The sequence below is a fragment of the Perissodus microlepis genome, chromosome 20 (assembly GCF_051167445.1).
Source record: "Perissodus microlepis isolate ML-2025 ecotype Zambia chromosome 20, ASM5116744v1, whole genome shotgun sequence".
Lineage (NCBI taxonomy): Eukaryota > Metazoa > Chordata > Actinopteri > Cichliformes > Cichlidae > Perissodus > Perissodus microlepis.
Window position 1 is genome coordinate 6,772,532 of NC_140480.1, and position 22,080 is coordinate 6,794,611.

General features: G+C 40.4%; 1 pseudogene across 1 annotated transcript; it reads right to left on the reverse strand.

The window, feature by feature from the left end:
• Positions 1–2,014: 2,014 nt before the first annotated feature.
• Positions 2,015–21,519, reverse strand: LOC146363963 (dihydroxyacetone phosphate acyltransferase-like; annotated as a pseudogene). The gene is made up of 15 exons (XR_014798875.1): positions 21,429–21,519; positions 18,400–18,600; positions 18,130–18,306; positions 13,092–13,480; positions 12,920–12,995; positions 10,423–10,574; positions 10,189–10,319; positions 8,049–8,290; positions 7,245–7,502; positions 7,082–7,161; positions 6,690–6,829; positions 4,094–4,194; positions 3,039–3,132; positions 2,861–2,922; positions 2,015–2,675 (listed from the first exon to the last, which is right to left on the reverse strand). The product of XR_014798875.1 is annotated as a dihydroxyacetone phosphate acyltransferase-like (transcript).
• Positions 21,520–22,080: the final 561 nt, after the last annotated feature.

Consider the following 22,080-nt stretch of genomic DNA (forward strand, 5'->3'; position numbering starts at 1 on the left):
TCACTTATATTTGACCATTGTTTATATACACATGATTCACCAGTTATTGTTAAATTTATCTCATTTGACATATAGTCAATGGCTTTACTTAACCTAGGTGTTAACCACACTAGCACACAAGTTCAATGAAACCAAAGCCATAGAAACTGTAATTTTTACAAGCACTCAGGCATTGACAGTGGAAAATGCTTCATGGTGGATGTCAATCGATTCACAAATTTTACAGTAAGATTTCTTGTTACTGATGTAAATGTTTTAACTAAAATCACTTTGATGCCAAATTTGCTAAAAATCATTGAGTTCTACTCTATTTACCAGTTGAGCAGAGCCTTTCAGTCAGTGATGCCAAGGCTGTGGATCAGGCAACCACTGCCACTACATTTAGCTGACTCTAAGGACTCTTTGACAAAGCAGTTAAAAACATTGTCGTTTAAATGGGCTTCTGTTGAAAAGTTAATTAATTATTATTATTTACTTATTGTAAAACTACCTGTTTATTTTATTGTTTTACTGTATTTTTTTATGGCACTTAATGTTCTTATTTATTTGACTCTTTATTTTATTTTGTCTATCTATAGTTCCATCCATCCTTTCTCTTCCACTTATCCAATTCAGAGTTTCTGGGGGTGAAACTGGAGCCTGTTCCAACTACCATAGGGCAAGAGGCAGAGTACACCCGGTTAGGAAAACTGTCAGGTTGTCCAGAATTCATGTTTTGCAGTTTTATAACAAAGAAAAAGTGTTTCCCACAAACAGATTTTAAGATGTAGGTAAATGAACAGCTGCTAGCCCCAGACCTTTATGGCCCCTATTTTTCTTTACCAGCTGTGACTGTCCTAAATCACTCAACTGCAGTTGGACAGACTCTTTTGAACTGTCTTATTAGATTATTTAAGAAAGATTGTTTTCCTCTGATCACAGTCCACATACACCGCACACCACAAAAAGAATCTAAATCTGTGGGAAGCACTGAGAACTGTGTTTGACTCAATAATGCAATCAAAGTGCTTCACCTTCTGTTTCCCATCTCTGGACATAAAACGCCGCTTCATCTGTTAGTCCAGGTTTTGGAAAATATCAGTTTTCACATGCTAACTAATCCTCCTCTATCAAAATCAATTTTGTTTACATGAAGTAGCTGTAGGATCATCTTTTTGGACAGGGACAGTAGCACAGCTTCTTGAACATCCTCTATCTCCTGCAGGTTTAGGATGTCATCAGTGGCAGCCTGGGAAACGTGACTCTCACCTCACTAAACATTAGACATGCAGATCGTGTCTATATTGGGTCCACCAGTCCATGGCCAATTCTGGACATCGTCCATACAGCACTCAACATTTGAACTTTGGACTTGGTAATTTTTTTGAACGTTATGTGGACATCAGGCGTTGTCTGTGGTTCTCCACATTAGCCATGGTGTTAATTTAGACTCCAGTTTGACCCAGTTACCTTTTTATCTCCAGGCAACGTCGTGCTTGAGCTGCAGCTGCTCCATGCTCTGACCCAAGCCGCTTGTCACTTGTACCTGGGCCCGCTCCCGATGCGCCGAGCCGCCACGCACTTCGCTGACAGTGCGCATAACTGGGTCAACCATGCTCAGCAGGGACGCTCTCCCCCCGGCTACATCCATCAGAGCGAACCCCTGGCCAGGAAAGGCACGCTACACTTCCTCGAGGGCATGTGTATGGTGTGCAGACAGTGCCCAACATGAGGGGAGCAGCGCTCAGTTCCAAAGTGCTGGAATACATCTCTATGTTTTGTCAAGACCCCATGAGCGCTTTACGCATCAAGGTCGACGTGCCACCCATGTACAGATAATCTTTTTCCTGTGGCTGATTGGCACATAAGGGTCCTTCTTCTAACTGCTGAGGGGTTAGAAGTACAGCACAGTGTTGATTGGTTTGCAGGGAGGGCAGGAGATTCAACTCAGACTTCTGGTTTTCATTCACTGTTGAGGGGAATTGGTGGGGAAAGACAACTATGGTGCATTTTGTTACATTTGTTTCACCTTTATGGAAATGTTAAGAAAAACAATGTCTCAAACAAAACCTGAGATCTTTGCTTTTTATGGTGTTTAGAGCCTTATTGTAACATTCTTTTACATACAACCAAGTGTTTTATGCCAAATCTTATTGGAAACCAAGTTTAATTAAAGTGCTCTCTTATTAATTTTCTCAGTTAGTCATACATCTATGGAAGTAAACAATACATCTATGGCAATATATTAAAAAAAAAAAACCCACAAGATCAGCAATGGAAAGTACAGTTATCTTAACCTAAATGTTAGTATTCACCTACTGATTTTGGTTAAAGTGAAACAAAATCAGTAATAGGCCACCTTTATATTACCAGCATTTATCCTGCAGGGCGTTTAGCTTCATCTCAGTCCTCTCAGGTCTATAAAGGACAGAGTGGTAGCCACCATTCAGTAGATTAAGTCTGGCCGGCATCAAGGATCAAGTATTTTGCCTGTGAGCACAGACTGCATTTGTACCGATTTGACTGTGTAAAGATAAAGAGACCACAGGGATGACAATGAGGTAGAAGTAGCGAATAGACGGGTAAGTTCATTGGGGAGGGGGCTGTGAGCTGATACTGAGGATGAATTTATTCCACTTGACACTGAAGCCTTGCGTCAGGTGTAGTGTGGAGGCTCTCAAGAGGGACTTTCCCAGCTACAGTGAGAGAACAGAAAAAAAGGATCCCTTAGTCTACCGTACTAAACAGAATAGCAAACTCAACCACAGTAAAGACATTTTATAATCAGTATATTTAAAGACAGCAAGGTAAAATAAATAATAATTCTCAAGACGCACAAAAAAAAACTTTATCGTTACTGGAATATCACAAATAAACTTACAGAGTATGTCACCAGTTCTGCTGACAGCTGCTTTGTTCACTTTGTATTCCTTCTGCTGGGACCTGAGATGAGAGGAGTGCATCTGTAACTTTGGCATCAGCATTATGGACAGCTCCTCAACCAGCAAAGAAAATGAGCTTAAACCAAACAGGGATGTAGGTTTAATTTCATTACTCACACCCTCAACTTCGTCAGTGCCTCCAGTCTCCGCAGTGCAGAAAGAACATTTTTCTGTGTGTCAGAAGACAGGACTTCAAAGGTGCGAAGGTCACCTGCAAAAAACAAACAAACAAACAAACACCCCACAAACTGTAAGTTTGTAAGTTACCAGTAGGGATGGGAATTTATAAGAATTTTGCGATTCCATTATCGATTCTCACTGGCTCCACTTTGAGAGTCGTGACCATCTCTAAGCAGCATATCAATGACATTACATTCATGCAAAGTAATTACAAATTTCCCATCTTAGTTGTGATCAGTGTTGGGATCATTACTCAAAAAAAGTAAAGTAAAAAAGTACATTACTTAATTACACCCAGGAGAAAGACATTTGTTATTCTACTCGTTACAAAAGTGATCTTTCTCTAAGTATTTAGCTATGAACACAAAGCTGACAACACAAATCAAAGATAAAAAACCAGCACAAAGAGATTTTAAAGTGATCATCACAGTGACTCTACTCTAGAAACATGAACAGGTAGAAACGGAGGTAGCAGCCTGACTGCTCATCAGTTTGTTACCTGTTGAAGTTAAGCAGCGGCTTCACCGCAAATGAAGGCTCACTTTATCATGGTGCTGGGCTGGGGTCAGCATTTACTCAGCTTTAACGCAACTCTTGGTTCTTGGCTAGCTTAGCATTAGCATGCTGTCTGTGCAGGTGCTTACAAAGAGCCCAAGTTGTATTAACAGTATAATGCAGATGTTTCTGTTCTGGATCAGTCTCCACTTTACCATCAAGCTCTCATTCTTTTTTGCAATAAAAATAAAAGTAATGTCCATATCCACGCTGGAGACTGTGCCACTATTTTTCCAATTTGACACACAAATTAAAATCAGCTGATTGTAGCGAGAGTGCAAGAATCGAAAAAAGGGACTGATAAGCAGGCTGAATAACGATTCCCAGGATTTGGACTAATGGGAACCAGTTCTCTACAAGAACCAGTTCTTGATCCCTAGTTACCAGGTGAGAGAGGTCTCTAGTCGTCAGAGGTCATTTCACACACTCAGTTGTACCTGAGAGGATGAGTTTTGTAGCCAGGTTTCGGACATCAGGTAGGAACTGTTCCTCAGTAAACACGTGATCTTCCTTTTCACACAAGTACCTGAACATCAGCAGGACAATAAAAAAAAACATTCCAGTGAATTAAAGAAGAAACGAATAAGCTAATACTTTAATAAAATTCAGTCAATAGTAAATTAACAATGTTAACAACTGTTAACAATAAAATGATTGGTAATGTTTTCTAAATGGTTAATAGTTTAGTTGTAAACCATCCTGACCATGGTAACTATAAAGTTGTCATTAATTATTTTACTATGCATCTGTAAGTCTATAAACATTACACACAAGACTAAAATAAAGTTGTAATTGACGTTTGGAATACCAATTTTAAAGCACATAAGTAGGACTCATCTTTAGTATCTCTTCAGATTCTGTGATATGAACTGCACCCCCTGTCTAAAGATGATCTTAATATATTTGTGCTGTATGCAGGCAAACCATGAAGTAGACAAAACTATTTGTCTTACTAAAGACAAAAAGTTTTCAAATTCTATAAATCAAGTTTTTAATACAGTTTTGTTTTATGGTCATAAAATGGCTTAGGGAAAATATTTAAATTTTATAAGTTTAAAAGATGAGAGTACAGCATGTCCTTTCATGTTGTTAGAAACAATGCCACGATTGTTAGTCATAAATATTATGTGATAAAATTTTTTAAAGTGATTCATGTTTAATGACCTTTCTTAGATTACACTAAAAGGTCCATAATTTGTTGGACATTGACACTTTTTGTGGTTTTCTCCTCAAGTGAGGGAACCATCATTAGGCTGAAAAACCCACATAAACCCATCAGAGAGATAGCAAAAAAAACTTCAGGAGTGGTCAAATCACTAGTGAACAGAAAGGTTGCACCAGCTATAAAATCCACAATCAAAACATCTGAAAGATCACAGAAGACAACTTAAACTAGACTGTGACGGATCTAACCAAGTCAAGAACATTCTCAGGAAGATAGGTTTTATCATGGTCAGTGTTGAATCCAGAAAGCCTTCAAGAATGTAAACCCTCTGGAAATACAGAGGGTTTAGGTGTAGACCACTGATTACACATGAAAGAGGAAGGCCAGATTAGACTTTGGCAGAAAACATCTAAGAGACGGCACAAGCAATCTAAGGGTTTTATCAACAAATAAATGGTCTGTAAAAATCAGTCATCTGACCTCAACTCAGAAACTGAAAGCCTCATAAACAAGCAGCAGCTGAAGGAAGCTGTAGTAAACGCCTGGCAGAGCAACTCAAGGGAGAAAGTACAACATTTGGTGTCCATGGTTTCTAGACTTTAGACAGTCATGGACGAAAATACTGTACATTCAAAGTGTAAAAAAATCAGTTCATATATTTAAAAATAAAATCAGTAAATCTGTCTGCTTTCACTTATTCTTGTCAGGGTCACAGGGGGCTGGAGCCTATCCCAGGTACTATAGGCAGGGTACACCCTGGACAGATCGCCAGTCTGTTGCAGGGCTAGCACATAGAGGCAGACAAACAGTCGCACCTATGTGCAATTTACAATTACCAATTAACCTAACCCCACTAACTGCATGTCTTTGGACTGTGGGAGGAAGCGGAGAGAACCCACACAAACATGGGTAGAAACTCCACACAGAAAGGCCCTGGTCAGGTGGTGGAAGCGAACTCAGGACCTTCTTGCTGTAAGGCAACAGTGCTAATCACCACACCACCATGCTGCCCCTATATTTAAACAGTGCAGGAATGATGGCTAGAGTGGAGCTGACACCGCTCCAACCGTGGAGCTACTTCTTTCCTGGCTCAGATTTTGCAAAATGGAACAACAGAGTTGTCAGCAACCTGCTTTATTATCAAACTAATTAAATGGCTTTGGTCACCGCTGTTTTCCTCTTCGTTGGGATCCTGAACCCTCCAGGGACGTTCATAGCCATAGCTGTGGTGTCGGCAGACATATTTGGACCAAAGTAGTTGTTTATGCTGGATGCTCTGGTTCAGCAGGAGGAAACCATTCAAAAGATCCACAACTTTCAGGATTAAAAGTGAAAGAGTTACTGAATTTGAGAAGAAGCAAATGCACGTGTGCTCTTTTCTTTCCAAAGATTATGACTTTTGTTTTTTTTGCTTAGATTTCATTGCTTTCTGTTTCATGCACAGCTTGTGATTTGGAAAGCAAGATTGTTATCTGAAGGGCTTTATCTTCACCTCAGGGCTTCTATCACTCTACCTAGGACTTGTTATTTCTATTCTTTGAAATCTCTAATGATGAAAAAGGATTATGTGATTGCTGCTTAAAGTAGAATTAGACTCCTCTATACAACAAGTTCATTCTTTAAACAAATTAGAAATGTGCGGTTGAAAACAGTTGCAATTAGTGTACGTGGCAGCATGTCAAGCTAATAAAACTATATGACAAAAGTGGTATGTGTAATCAAATAAAGTTCCAAATTAAAATTGTAGGAGGATAATTCTGGATTCAGTTCTGCTCAGAAAAAACGGTGTGCATAATATGTTGTTCACAACAGTCACTCCTCACTAAATACACTTAGTCACAGAGAGAGATACTCAAGTTAAAAGGACCTGATATGAGTCTAAGAAGGGTTGCAGCAGCTTCTGCAGAAAGGATAAAACTTCCAGCCCCGTTTCCAACACGATCACTTCCTGCTGACTGATGTGGACTGCTCCACATTTCTGCAGGAGTGAACATGCCTCCTCAAAGTCCTAAATGATGGAGAGACAGATATATGCAATATGAGTAACAATAAATATATACCCATGATAATAATCTGTCTCATGGTTAACCATACAAGTGTGTATGAATATGACAGTAGTAAAAAACGTAAGGACCATAAGCACAAAATTTCTTAGGTTAGCTTTTCCCAAGAATGGGATAAATGAGAGGCTACAGTGACCTTGGCCTGAGACTCAATTCATGCACAAAATAATGTTGATCCTAACAAACATGGCTGTTACCTGCACTGCCCTGCCAGGGATAAAGATAAATTCATTGGAGAAGACGTCCCGCAGGAAGCAGAAAAAGCTGAAGAGCTCATCTGTGAACAGAAAAATGGGTCACAGCTAAACAAGATATGCCCATTCATGAGACTGAGAATCTGTAACCCCACCTAACTCTTACCCTTCCGTATGTTTTTTGTGATGTGGATGGCTGTAGCAAGTATTCCTGGACGCACAAAGACATGCAATGCCTGATTCCTGTAGGAAACCAGCATCAGCACCACTACCGCCATCCTCATCACACCTTCCTCTGGGCTCAGTGGATCTTGCCTCGCAGGGTCTTCATCCTGAACCAGGTAGATACGGTCCTCTTTATGATGCACAATGGAGTGATGAAGAGCCACGGTGGATGACATCACTTCTGAGTCTGGGATGTGTGCTGCAAAATGCAACCTTCACATAAGTTTGAGGGTCATAAGACCTTCACAAAGTCATGTGTGCGAGTGTGTGTGCGTGTGTGTTTAAGTGTGCACACGTGCCTGCATGTGTCAATGTTCACACACAGAACACCTGTGAAGTGAGACAGTTCAGTGGCATTCTCTTAGGATAAGAGAATACACTTAAAGTGTATTAATCCACTGAACATCTCCAGAAGTGATTCTGGACACTTGTGCCAACTTGCATTCACCTAATCTTTATGATCCACACAGGACCAGGTCAAAAAGAGCCGTTGGTGCCCTGAGGTGAGACGCTGTCACATGCACCAGCAGGGAAACTACTAACCTTTGTGCATTAACTGTCTGGTTGTCTAGCATTGCAGTATCCTAAGGCCACCTACTGGTTACTGAAGGGAAAGCAAGCTTCATTAAAGGCCCATTATAAGCAAAGCCTATATTGATCTTAACCCTAAGCTTGATGCTGTTGCTTTTCTACACAGCATAATTCAAATAAACTGATATCTTTGAAATCTATCTGGCCCACCCACCAGGCCAGTTCAGACGGGCCCTGAAATCCAGCACCAGCTTCCTGAGCCAGAGGGTTTTTTCTGTGAGCTGATGCCACTGCAGACCCTCTTCCGTTAAAGTTGTGAATGGAGTCTGGAGCAACAGGCAGGCCATCAGAGACCAAGGGCTGATCAAAGAGCCCTCCTCCTGGGTTCGCACAATCAAATGAGCCAGCCAGTTCACACAGTCCTGGGTCTCTGCAGTTGGCCTCTGGGGAAGATTTCTGAATAGAAAACGAGACAGATTCTAAAGTTATATACAGGCTGTGTCTTGAAGTTTTGAAGGTTTACAATGACACAAATATTAATTTAAGTTATATTATTATTAACTTGTTAATGTTTTTGTTAATTTGGTGCATTTTACCAAGTCATTTTGGTTTCGTTTTTTATTACTCACTGTAAGTAAAAACTTTATAAAATTACAATTTTAAAATGTAAAGGTTTTTATATTCTTCAGTTGAATTACCTGTATACAACTAATGGAGATTACAATTAAAGAATATATAGATGACAAATTACAGTTATTTAAGTTATTTAGTACTTAGACTCTATAGACTTTTTCTATTTAGACTTTGGTTGGTAGATACTCAATATTCATATTTGTTACCAAAAGAGGCTGGTGGGCTAGGATTGCCAAATTTTATCTTTTACTACTGGGTGGCTAATATCACCAAATTATTGCACTGGAAATATGTTTATGAGAACAGCGAGGGTGAGGCTTGGGTAAAAATGGAACTGATGTCGAATCCACTTCCCCTCCTAACCTCATCCCTAGCTCTAAATCAAAAACAGAAAATAACAAATCCAGTTGTAAGAACATCTATTAAAATATGGCTTCAATTCAGAAGGCACTTCTGTTTGCAACAGATTAGTAATTTTTTCCCTGTTGCTTTTAACCCTTTTTTTTTGCCATCCATTTCAGATAAAGCATTCCAAATTTGGCATAATAATGGTTTGAACTTTTTTTACAATTTATTTTCAGGAGAAACTTTTAACACCTTTGACGCTCTGATGAGAGATTACAATATACCAACCTCACATATGTTTAGATACCTGCAAATACGAAGTTTTGCAAAAACATTGTTTCCTTCTTTCCCCTACCTACCTCCTAAAAATCAAGTGGATACCATTTTGGAAATGGATCCTTTTGGCAAAAGGAGAATCTCCGCCATATACAAACTGATACAGAGCTTAAGGCCTATTACTTGGGAAAAAACTAAAAATAATTGGGAAAAAGACATTGGGGTGGATTTATCTGATGATGAGTGGAGATCTTGTCTGAATCGTATACATACTTCCTCCCTTTGCATTCGCCATGGTTTAATTCAGTTTAAAATTCTTCATCGTCTTCATTATACAAGAGAGAGGCTTTCAAAATTTTTCCCAGAAGCCGATCCTGCCTGTCCCAGGTGTGGACATAATCCAGCAAATGAGGGTCACATGATGTGGTCTTGTCCGAACCTGGATAATTACTGGGGAAATATATTTAAAGTATTATCTCATATCAGTGCGCAGAATTTAGTGCTTGATTTCCGCATTGGCATTTTTGGAGTTATGCCATCTCAATACAAAATTAGTAAATCTCAGGAAAATGCCATAGCATTTGCTACATTGCTTGCCCGTAGACTTATTCTATTCCACTGGAAGTCTGATAAGGCTCCTTCATACATACAATGGTTAAAGGAGGTGCTTTTCTTTTTACCACTGGAAAAACTTAGATACAGAGTTCTCTCATCACAACAAAAATTCTCTGCGACTTGGAACCCATTTATTGACTATATAAAAACGTATTTTCCAGATGTGTGACATACATTTTTTGTTTGTTTTCTTTTGTCTCTCTTTACATGAGCCTCGGGTGGGGAGGGAGGGGGGGGTTCTCTTTTTTTTTTTTTTTTTGTTTTGTTTTGTTTTGGGGTTTTTTTGTTTGTTTTTTTCTTTTTGTTTGTTTTTTTCTTTTTGTTTTTTTGTTTTTTTGTATAATAGCAACGTTTTCATTATGTATTGTGACCATGATTTGTGAAAAAAAATAAAAAATAAAAAAAAAATAAATAAATAAATCATATTTGTACCTACAGCCATGTGTGATATTGGCAAAAAAAGAGAAAAAAAGGGAAATCTGTACCTTGGTATGAGGTTGTACTCGCTCCAATTTATCTTTCCTTCACACAGCTGTCGGGCAGACAGGGGGCGGCCAAAGTTCACATGCATGCAGCCATAATCTTCCTGCAGGACTCCGCTAGCTTTAAAGAGTCCCTGCAGGGAAAGAGTGAGGGCAAGAAGCATGTAGTTTCATATCTTTTAGAAACAAAGATTATATGGGAATTTTTATCAAGTCATAAATGAGACTGAAACTTACGGTGATGCTTTCTTTTGGTCTGGGGACACCCAACAACTCAAGTGCAAGCAATGACTCCTCCAGCACTCTGTCATAGCTGATACTGATGGGCACCAGGGTAATATCAAACACTTCACCTTTAAAGTATGGCTCCAGCACCATGTCCATCATACCTACAGAAAAAAGGTGAACAATAAATATTAAAATTATACATATGACCAGTAAACTTGTTTGACTTTTAACTCTTAAAATATCCTAAACCTAGAACAACCCTTCAGTTTAAGAGGACTAAAATAATAGAAAAACATGCCTATACAGGACAATATGACCTAAACATAAATTATTAACCAGATAAAGATCTCTGTAATTAGGGTCGTGGAGAAGAGCTTTCAGAAAAGCAGAACAGAGAAAGTCCATCACATTCATATGCAATTGTAACAGTGTTTATGTTGTATGTGATTCCACTTGCCATGTTAACCACGATCTATTTCTGTATTGTGATGTTTACTGACTCAATGGTGCCCTTTTCTCATAGGCAGTGGATTAATACCACTGGCAGCGTTACAACATTGCCAGATTATGAGGGACAAGCCTGAGGTGGGTTGTATATCACAGCACTGCGCATGATCATTAGATTTTGGTATTTGTGCAACCACTACAGAGGATATTCAATTCAATTCAATTTAGTTATATTTATACAGCGCCAAATCACAACATCAGTCGCCTCAAAGCACTTTATATTGTAAGGTAGACCCTATAATAATACATACAGAGAAAAACGCAACAATCATATGACCCCCTGTAAGCAAGCACTTTGGCGACAATGGGAAGGAAAAACTCCCTTTTAACAGGAAGAAACCTCCGGCAGAACCAGACTCAGGGAGGGGCGGCCATCTGCCACGACTGGTTGGGGTAAGAGAAGGAAGACAAGATAAAAGACATGCTGTGGAAGAGAGCCAGGGATAATAACAAGTGTGATTCAAGAGAGGTCTATTAACATATGTTGAGTGAGAAAGGTGACTGGAGAAGAAATACTCAATGCATCATGGAAATCCCCCAGCAGCCTATGCCAATTGCAGCATAACTAAGGGAGGATTCAGGGTCACCTGATCCAGCCTAACTATATGCTTCAGAGAAAAGGAAAGTTTTAAGCCTAATCTTAAAAGTGAAGACAGTGTCTGCCTCCCAAATCGAAACTGGAAGCTGCTTCCATAGAAGAGGGGCCTGAAAACTGAAGGCTCTGCCTCTCATTCTACTTTTAAATACTCTAGGAACAACAAGTAAGCCTGCAGTGTGAGAGCGAAGTGCTCTAATAAGGTGATATGGTACTATAAGGTCATTAAAATAAGATGGGGACTGATTATTTAAGATGTTGTATCTGAGGAGCAGGATTTTAAATTCAGTTCTGGATTTAACAGGGAGCCAACGAAGGGAAGCCAATACAGGAGAAATATTCTCTCTCTTTCTAGTCCCTGTGGTACTCTTGCTGCAGCATTTTGGATTAACTGAAGGCTTTTTAGGGAGTTTTTGAGACATCCTGATAATAATGAATTACACTAGCCCAGCCTTGAAGTCATAAATGCACAAACTAGTTTTTCAGCATCACTCTGAGACAGGATATTTCTCATTTTAGAGATACTGCGCAAATGAAAGAAAGCAGTCCTACATATTTGTTTAATATGTGCATTGAAGAATATATCCTGGTCAAAATGACTCCAAGGTTTCTCACAGTGTTACTGGAGGCCAAGGTAATGCCATCCAGAGTAAGAATCTGGTTAGATACCATATTTCTAAGGTTTTCGGGCCCGAGTACAATAACCTCAGTTTTATTTGAATTTAGAAGCAGAAAATTAGAGGCCATCCAGGGTTTTATGTCTTTAAGGCATTTCTGCAGTTTAACTAATTGGTGTGTGTTATCTGGCTTCATGGATAGATAAAGTTGTGTGTCATCTATATAGCAGTGAAAATGTAAGCTATGCCTTCTGATGATAAGCATATGGCCACTGCAAATTGTCTGACTGTTAATAAGAAGAGTTCAGGTGAATTGTTGCCAATGTGTGGTGATAAAACAGTCACATAATAGTACTGTACACTGGCTAGCTTAGCTAGCAAGATACTATGCTACCATAATATGCTATTACCTTTGCATGCAGCTCAAACACATCACACTACAAATACATAACCAGAATATGACCAGTACATATTCTGTTCTTATCCAGGTACACAATATTTATATTAATGAACTTGTTATATTAGTTTTCAGCATTAAAACATTGCCAGATTATGAGGGACGAGCCTGAGTGCACTGTGTTTAACTCACCTGCAATGAGTCAACCTGCCTGGCCAGTACATACTTAGTACATATTTTTGAACCAGTCAGTTACAGCAAAGTATAATTTAGCCTAGTTACACAATGAAATTAAAGCAAGACAGAAAAAGTCCAAAAGAATCAGATGCACGCACTTTGATGTCTTGGGACACACTTAAAAAAAACAAGGTGGTAAATTTGGATACTTACCAAGCTTTGGCACCAGAGACTTCAGTGTGCGACTCCTGAAACCTTCTACATAAAACTCCAAAGGAGCATATCCTGTCTACAGAAAACACATTATGCTGTTGGAACCCTTCCTTTGATTGAAGTTTATTACCAAAGATGCATTCAGGAATATGCTGAAAAGTCATCGTCTTACCCTGACAATTGTTTGTACGTATTCTAAAAGCACCGCCCAGTACAGCTTGTCAGAGCCGATTGCTCGTCGGATATAAAAAGCTCCAGAGCGACGCAGAAGCCCTCCAATAATCGTCACATCTGCAAGACCTTTAAAATGGAGCAGAAGAGACAAAAATTTTAAAATATATTTTTTTGTTGCTACACTATAATTAACTGGATATAATGTAGTATGATTTAAAAAAAAACATTTTGTTGTCTTAATATGAATAGATACTTGCGAATTCCTGCAGCAATGACAGGTACTGGGATGTCATAGGTGAACAGGATGTAGGATATAATCAAGAAGTCCACATAACTCCTGTGATTGGGTATCAAGATCACAGGACTCTCCTGGATGGCCTGCTGCAGCTGCAGTGACAGAAAAATTCTAATTTTCCAGAAATCAGTGAAATTACACACTGCACTAGTAGGTTCTATTTGTAGTACTAGTAAGATGGAACAAAAAAATCCTAAGTGCTAAAAAGTAAAATAAATCTAATAAAATACTGTGTAGCTAAAGTATGTTAAATGGCAAACCTCCGAATCCTACAGCAAATATATGAAAATATATGAAAATACTGGTGGTGGCCAGTTTCACTTGAGGACGCACCAGTTGTATCAATTTCAAAATTCTACGTCGTCATTCTCAAGTTATCAGATTCACAAGATGTACAGAAAATTACACCTCTGACCTCCAACCTTGAGGTCAAGGTCAATGAGATTCAAACTTATCTGAGATTATTAGTAGATACCCCTACAGTATTAATGTGAAACTCCTACGTTGCTTTGTTTTCAAGTTATCAAACTCACAAACTTAGGTGTCCACGTTACCTGCCTGCTTGCCTGCCCGTAGGGTGACTACAATACTCTATCAGCCTACACACTATATATATATATATATATATATATATATATATATATATATATATATATATATATATATATATATATATATATATATATATATATATATATATATATATATATATATATATATATATATATATATATATATATATATATATATATATATATATATATATATATATATAAAAGCAGCTGGATAGCGTAGTGGTTAGACTACACGTGGAGCCTTTGGAGCAGAGGATCGCAAGTTCGATTCCTGCCTGGGGTGTCTGTATCCAGTAAGGGTCCTAAGGCTAGACCCCCTATGCTAAGCGAGCCTACCGCAGTCATGAGCGAGACAGATAAATATGAAGGCATGCCGGCTCGGACGTCGCCCGGATCAACAAGGTCCGCGTCAGGTGTTGAGGAACCAGGGCACCCTGACGACAAGTGGGCTACTGGAACAAGAAGGCATCGGTGGGCAAGAGACGAAAACAGGGCGTTGTTGGAATGCTACTACACAAGTAACCCTGGCGGAAGGGGCTACATGAATAGGATGAGGGACCTATGGATTCTTCGATACCCAACATCCACAATGACGGCGAAACAGCTAGTAGCTCAGTGTTCCAACATTCGAAAGAAGGGACTGCTATCACAGCTAGAGATTGACGAGGTACAACATAAATGCTACGGCAAGGAGGAGTCAGGACGCCAGGTCAGGGGGGAGATATCATCACCCCCACCCGAGATTGGGTACATAGCCTATGGATTCTTCGATACCCAACATCCACAATGACGGCGAAACAACTAGTAGCTCAGTGTTCCAACATTCGAAAGAAGGGACTGCTATCACAGCTAGAGATTGACGAGGTACAACATAAATGCTACGGCAAGGAGGAGTCAGGACGCCAGGTCAGGGGGGCGATATCATCACCCCCACCCGAGATTGGGTACATAGCCCCAAGTGCGATAGGAGAAGGATCGTTGAGTGCGAGAGGAACTGACCTGAGAAATAGGATCATGGCCAAGCTTGAAACCTGGATCCCCCGTAGCCGGTTACCAAGATTACGTGAAGTACCCTCAGAAGGTCTGCTAGATGATGTTAATGCAGCACTACGGACGATACCTACAACCACGATTACCGACACTAACAAACTGATCTACAATACGGCAGCAGTGATCAGTGAGATGCTTGGCTACAAGTTGAACAGCCACAAGGGGCAGTACCCTCCATGGAGAAGGAGGCTAGAGAGCAAGATCAAAGCAGCACGGAGGGAGGTTAGCCAACTAACGGAGTTGCAGAAAGGTGCGGCAAAGAAGGTGCATAAGAAATACAGCAAACTGTCTATACCTGAGGCCTTGGAAACTGCCAAGCAAAGACTCACAGCCTTGGCCAGCCGCTTGAGGAGGTACACCAGAGAGATAGAAGGCAGGAGAATAAACCAGCTGTTCTCCACAGAACCAGCAAAGGTGTACTCTCAGTGGCAAGAGAACAATAAGAGAACAGCACCACCAAGGCTGGAGACGGAGCAATACTGGAAGAGCATATGGGAGAAGGACGCAACCCATAACGGCAATGCTCAGTGGCTAGTGGATCTGAGGGCAGACCATAGCGACCTCCCTGAACAGGGACCAGTAACCATCACAGTGGCAGATATCCAAGAAAGGGTCTCCAGTATGAAGAGTTGGACAGCACCAGGGCCCGACATGGTTCACGCCTACTGGCTGAAGAAGCTGACTGCACTCCATGAGCGTCTGGCAGCACAAATGAACCAGCTGCTAGTTAACGAGAGACACCCGGAATGGCTAACCGAAGGTCGAACGGTCCTGATCCCCAAGGACCCCAAGAAGGGACCGGTCCCATCCAACTACCGACCAATAACCTGCCTCAGTACTACATGGAAGCTCCTGTCAGGCATCATATCGGCTAAGATGAACAGGCACATGGGTCAATACATGAGTGGGGCACAGAAAGGGATTGGCAAGAATACCAGAGGGGCAAAACACCAGCTACTGGTAGACAGAACAGTCAGCCGAGACTGCAAGACAGACTGACCAACCTGTGCACTGCCTGGATTGATTACAAGAAGGCCTATGACTCAATGCCCCACAGCTGGATCCTGGAATGCTTAGAATTGTACAAGATCAACAGGACCCTAAGAGCCTTCATCAGGAACTCAATGGGGATGTGGCGTACAACACTAGAGGCCAACTCCAAGCCCATAGCACAAGTCACCATCAAGTGCGGGATCTACCAAGGAGATGCTCTGTCCCCACTGCTGTTCTGCATAGGCCTGAACCCCCTCAGTGAGATTATTAACAAGACTGGCTACGGATACCGACTACGGAACGGAGCAGTTGTCAGCCACCTCCTGTACATGGATGACATCAAGCTGTATGCCAAGAGTGAACGAGACATCGATTCACTGATCCACACTACCAGGCTATACAGCAATGACATTGGAATGTCGTTCGGAATGGAGAAGTGTAGTCGAATGGTAACGAAGAGAGGGAAGGTAGTCAGAACTGAGGGGATTGAACTACCAGAAGGCAACATTGCAGACATAGAGGACAGTTACAAGTACCTGGGGATCCCGCAGGCGAATGGGAACCATGAAGAGGCCGCTAGAAAGGCTGCAACCACCAAGTACCTGCAGAGGGTCAGGCAAGTCCTGAGGAGTCAGCTGAACGGTAAGAACAAGATCCGGGCCATCAACACCTACGCCCTGCCCGTGATCAGGTACCCTGCTGGGGTAATAGGCTGGCCAAAGGAGGAGATAGAAGCCACTGACATAAAGACAAGAAAGCTCCTTACCATGCATGGAGGGTTTCACCCCAAGTCCAGCACCCTGAGGCTGTACGCTAAGCGGAAGGAAGGGGGCCGGGGACTGGTGAGTGTCAGCACCACAGTCCAGGATGAGACAACGAACATCCAAGAATACATTGGGAAGATGGCCCCAACTGACCGAGTGCTCAGTGAATACCTGAGGCAGCAGAAACCCAAGAAAGAGGAGGGAGACGAGGAACCATCATGGAAGGACAGGGCCCTGCACGGTATGTACCACCGGCAGATAGAGGAGGTGGCTGACATCCAGAAATCCTACCAGTGGCTGGACAAAGCTGGACTGAAAGACAGCACAGAGGCACTAATCATGGCAGCACAAGAACAAGCTCTGAGTACAAGATCCATAGAGGCTGGGGTCTATCACACCAGGCAAGACCCCAGGTGCAGGCTGTGTAAAGATGCTCCAGAGACAATCCAGCACATAACAGCAGGGTGCAAGATGCTAGCAGGCAAGGCATACATGGAACGCCATAACCAAGTGGCCGGCATAGTGTACAGGAACATCTGTGCCGAGTATAACCTGGAAGTCCCGAGGTCAAAATGGGAGATGCCCCCAAGGGTGGTGGAGAATGACCGAGCTAAGATCCTGTGGGACTTCCAGATACAGACGGACAAAATGGTGGTGGCTAACCAACCGGACATAGTGGTGGTAGACAAACAGAAGAAGACGGCCGTAGTGATCGATGTAGCGGTTCCGAATGACAGCAATATCAGGAAGAAGGAACACGAGAAGCTGGAGAAATACCAAGGGCTCAGAGAAGAGCTCGAGAGGATGTGGAGGGTGAAGGTGACGGTGGTCCCCGTGGTAATCGGAGCACTAGATGCGGTGACTCCCAAGCTAGGCGAGTGGCTCCAGCAGATCCCGGGAACAACATCGGAGATCTCTGTCCAGAAGAGCGCAGTCCTAGGAACAGCTAAGATACTGCGCAGGACCCTCAAGCTCCCAGGCCTCTGGTAGAGGACCCGAGCTTGAAGGATAAACCGCCCGCAGGGGCGAGATGGGTGTTTTTTTTTTTTTATATATATACACACACACACACACATATATATATATATATATATATGTGTGTGTGTGTGTGTGTGTATATATATATATATACATACACACACACACACACATATATATATATATATATATATATATATATATATATATATATATATATATACACACACACACATATATATATATATATATAGAGAGAGAGAGAGAGAGAGAGAGATATCGATAGATATAGATATAGATATAGATATATATTCTACTATATATGTCGAAACAAACTGTTAAACAATTGATTAAAGTGTATTGACTCTGATGAGTCCCGACCATGTTGAGTCCTTCCATGTTGACATAGATGCTCCTGTAGAGTCTCTTGAACACCTTGTTTAGAGTGTAGCCCATTAGCCTGATAAACCCCAGCTGCAGATTGTGAGACATTTCCTTCAAAATCCTAGAAGCATCTTCTTTCACCTTCTCCACAGATGACCCCGTCTCCATGGCAATCTAAGAGGGAATATGAGCCAAAAAGACTCACTCCATATTGACAATGCTATAGTGTAAAGCTTCATTGCCTTAAATTAAAAAAAAAAGACTCACCTCTTTGATAATATAGCACAGATACTGGGACTCCAGTACAGCTTTGTTGAGGTCAGAGGTGGAAAGGGTTGGGGCTCCTTTGTACGGTTGCGGGTTAAAGGTTCTCAGGGCATAACCAAGATCAGTGGTGCGCCTCCTCTCCTCCAATATATCCGTGAACTCTTCCTCATCCTTTAGGCTTGCAGTGCCTGAATCTTTATACTGGAGGAAGGAGTAAGGTTTATGTTAAAAGTCGTAAAGTTAAGATGTTGGACACCTGTAACAGGATAGAAAACAACAGACCAGAGGTGTGGGCAGCAGCACAGGACACCATTGTTTGGATTCATTAGCATCACGTTTTATAGACTTTCAGCTTTAATTCAAGGAATTCAACAAAAGTATTTAATTAACTATTCAGGAATTACACCCATTTATATACACAGTATTTTTTTCAGAGGTTCAAATTAATTTGACAATTGACAATAGAAGACAGCTCAAGTGCATTATCACAGCATTATTTCTAAACTCGACTAAATCAAGCATACCACATCATCTGTCAAACATATTGGAGGCCTTGGTATGGCATCGGCATGTATGGCTGCCAGTGGTAACAGTTTATCAGTATTTATTAATGATGTGACTACTGATTAGAAGTACCAGCATGAATTGTGAAGTGTACAGGGCTGCTCTTTCTGTTCAGATGCAGTCAAATACTGCAAAATTCATTGGACACCACTTCACAGTGCATGCGGATAACAATCCAATCCCTACTGCAAAACCAACACAAGAGTTTCTTAGGTCACGAAATAAGATTTTCTTTAGTGGCCAAGTCAATAATCTGGTCTCACCCAATAGAGCATAGTTTGTTTGTTTGTTTTATGAGGACAAAGCTGAATGGAAAATATCCCAAAACAAGCAGCAACTGAAGGTGGCTTCAATGGCTGCACTACCTTATATTTCAAATGATTTTAGTTTGTTCCATTACTTCATCGCTTTTTACCCTGTTAAACCTCTTGAATTTAAACAACCTGGAGGTCTGTACTTTAGTCACTGCGAGGCCGTCTGATTTATAACCCAGTGTGATGGTGTACATAGGGAAAACTACAAAAAAGGGTCATTGTAATTATGGATCCAACTGTAATTTTTTTTGCCAGATAACTGTTATGATAGTACTATCATATTTTATTTTATTTTATTTTTTTATTTTATTTTTTTTGTTTCACACATGGTACAGCAATAATGCATTCCCATACACAACCTTCCTTTCAATTAAAGTAACACTGTTTCCATGCATGAAAAGGAGCAGGAAGAAGAATAAATTCTTATTGATACCTGCCCCCTATCTGTGATAATACAAGTAGGCAACCAAAATTACACTATGACAATTTTCTGCACATAACAAAACAAAACAAAGCAAACAGAACAATATACTCAACAATGAGCAATACCACTAAATATCAAACTAAAAGGATAATTTTTCTACAATTAAATTCTATTCTTTTCAACTTCTTCATATTGGTTTATCATTTTATTCTTATAGCAGATTTTAAATTGAGAAACATTTATACAACACTTAAGATGATCACTGAGAGAATTCCAGTTTCTTATGCCTATGACTGTTGGACACATTTGCCTTTGTGTGGTTCGAGCAAACCGGTGCTTAAAATAAAACTTCCTTCTGCCGTCCCCATTTTCTGAACACAATACAAATAAACTTTGTAACTTAAGAGGTAGTGTTTTATTTTTCGCCCTAAACATAATAGTTAAAGTCTGTAATTTCACTATGTCTTCTAGTTTTAACAATTTCGATTTTATAAACAAATTATTAGTGTGTTCTCAATATTTAACATTATGCATAATTCGAAGCGCTCTCTTCTGTAATAAATATATTGGTTTCATATTAGTCACGTATGTATTCCCCCATACTTCAACACAATAGCTCAGATAGGGTAGAAACAATGAAAAATATAATATTCTCATTGTCTTGTAATCTAATATATATCTAACATTACCCAGGATATAAATACTTTTAGCCAACTTTTTTTTAACATGTTCAATATGTGATTTCCATGTTAACTTGTCATCCACTATTACACCCAGAAAACGGAATTCTGTCACTCTTTCAATTAATACTCCCTCTATAGATAATACTATCTCTTCCTCCTTTACACGGTTTCCGAATATCATAAACTTTGTTTTTTCCAAATTCAGTGATAACTCATTTACATCTGATAGTACTATCATAACAGTTATGTACATGATAGTACTATCATAACAGTTATCCAGCACAAAAAGGTGAGGATATAAAATAAAATTTCTTTGCTACGAAAGCGGAAGCAATAAAAGCAAAAATGAAAGAACAAAGAAAGAAAGAAGACGAATGATTGCTATTCACAAGCGGGTTCTTCTGAACAATTATTTTGTAATTGTGCATCGCTATAGTTATCCAGTTAATCTGCTATTATGCTGTACTGTGCTCGCCTCACATTATAAGCAGGGGGTTGTTTTTAATTTTTGACACCCGAAATACCTTCGAAACCACTTTTGGCCTAAAGCACAAGTGACTGGAATCGAAATCACATACAGTGGATATTTATAGTTTCTGTTTCTCTTTACAATAAGGGAAAAATACGTTTTGGGTTTTGTTTTTATTTTGAAAAGTGGGTTAAGAGAAGATAAATACCCTATAAAGAATACAAAGTTTATCGAGGAAACCCCGTAAAAAGTCATTATTTCCTCTCTGCTCTATTCTGCAGGCTGCTGTGACCTGCCAACACTGGCTGGTGACAAACTATTAAGCAACACCGGCTTACATACACTTTTTTTTTGACCAGCTTACGGCTGCCAGTCTCCATAGGACATCCCTGCCTGCGTAATTAACAGCAAAAAACATTCCTGCTTGAAGACAGACAACAGCGAACATCGCTACAAGTTTCGTTCAGCGGTCTCCTTCTGGCTTTTATATATCATGGCAACTTTGGTTTAGAGAAAAGCGTCGACAGGCCCGAAAGAAGACGATAAAAAAGACGCTTTTAAAACTTGCTTCTTACCGTACTCGTCATTCTATAGGGGCACTAACACGACCACGGGAGGTGATTGGCCTCATTGACTTTCGGTTTTTGTACTTGGACGCTATCTTCGCTCAACACTTGTGATGTATGCGGCACTTCGGGGACCAGGGCCAATGGTGTGGCTGGGTTTTGGAAACTCCTCCTCCAAATTGTAATGCTCAGCCCTCTGCTCTCAAGTAACCCCTCCGCTGTTGTGTAGGATAGATGTTTCAAGTGAACTGGAGTTTGTCTATTGTAGAAAAAATGTCTGAATATTTTGGGATGGCACATAACCAGGAATTAAATGTTAACTGAAAGGCACATGCAGAGGGGGGCTTGAGCACCTGCCTCTTTCATGATGGGTGCCCCAAGTGCCCGTTTCTTGAGGCATTTTTTAAAATGTGTGTGTGCGTGTGGAGTCCTTCCTCTGCCCCTCGACAATGACATTTTTTGCCTCCTGACCGATGTGGAGCTGTAGCAGAAACACAAATTAATTGGGAGACGCAGGCTGATGCAAAGAAAACCAATAGCACACAGGAGTATTAGGTTATTATGTACACGTTAGTAAGTTGTCTTGTGGCAACTTGAATTGAAACAAATGAATAGAATAGAATAGAATAGAATAGAATAGAATAGAATAGAATAGAATAAT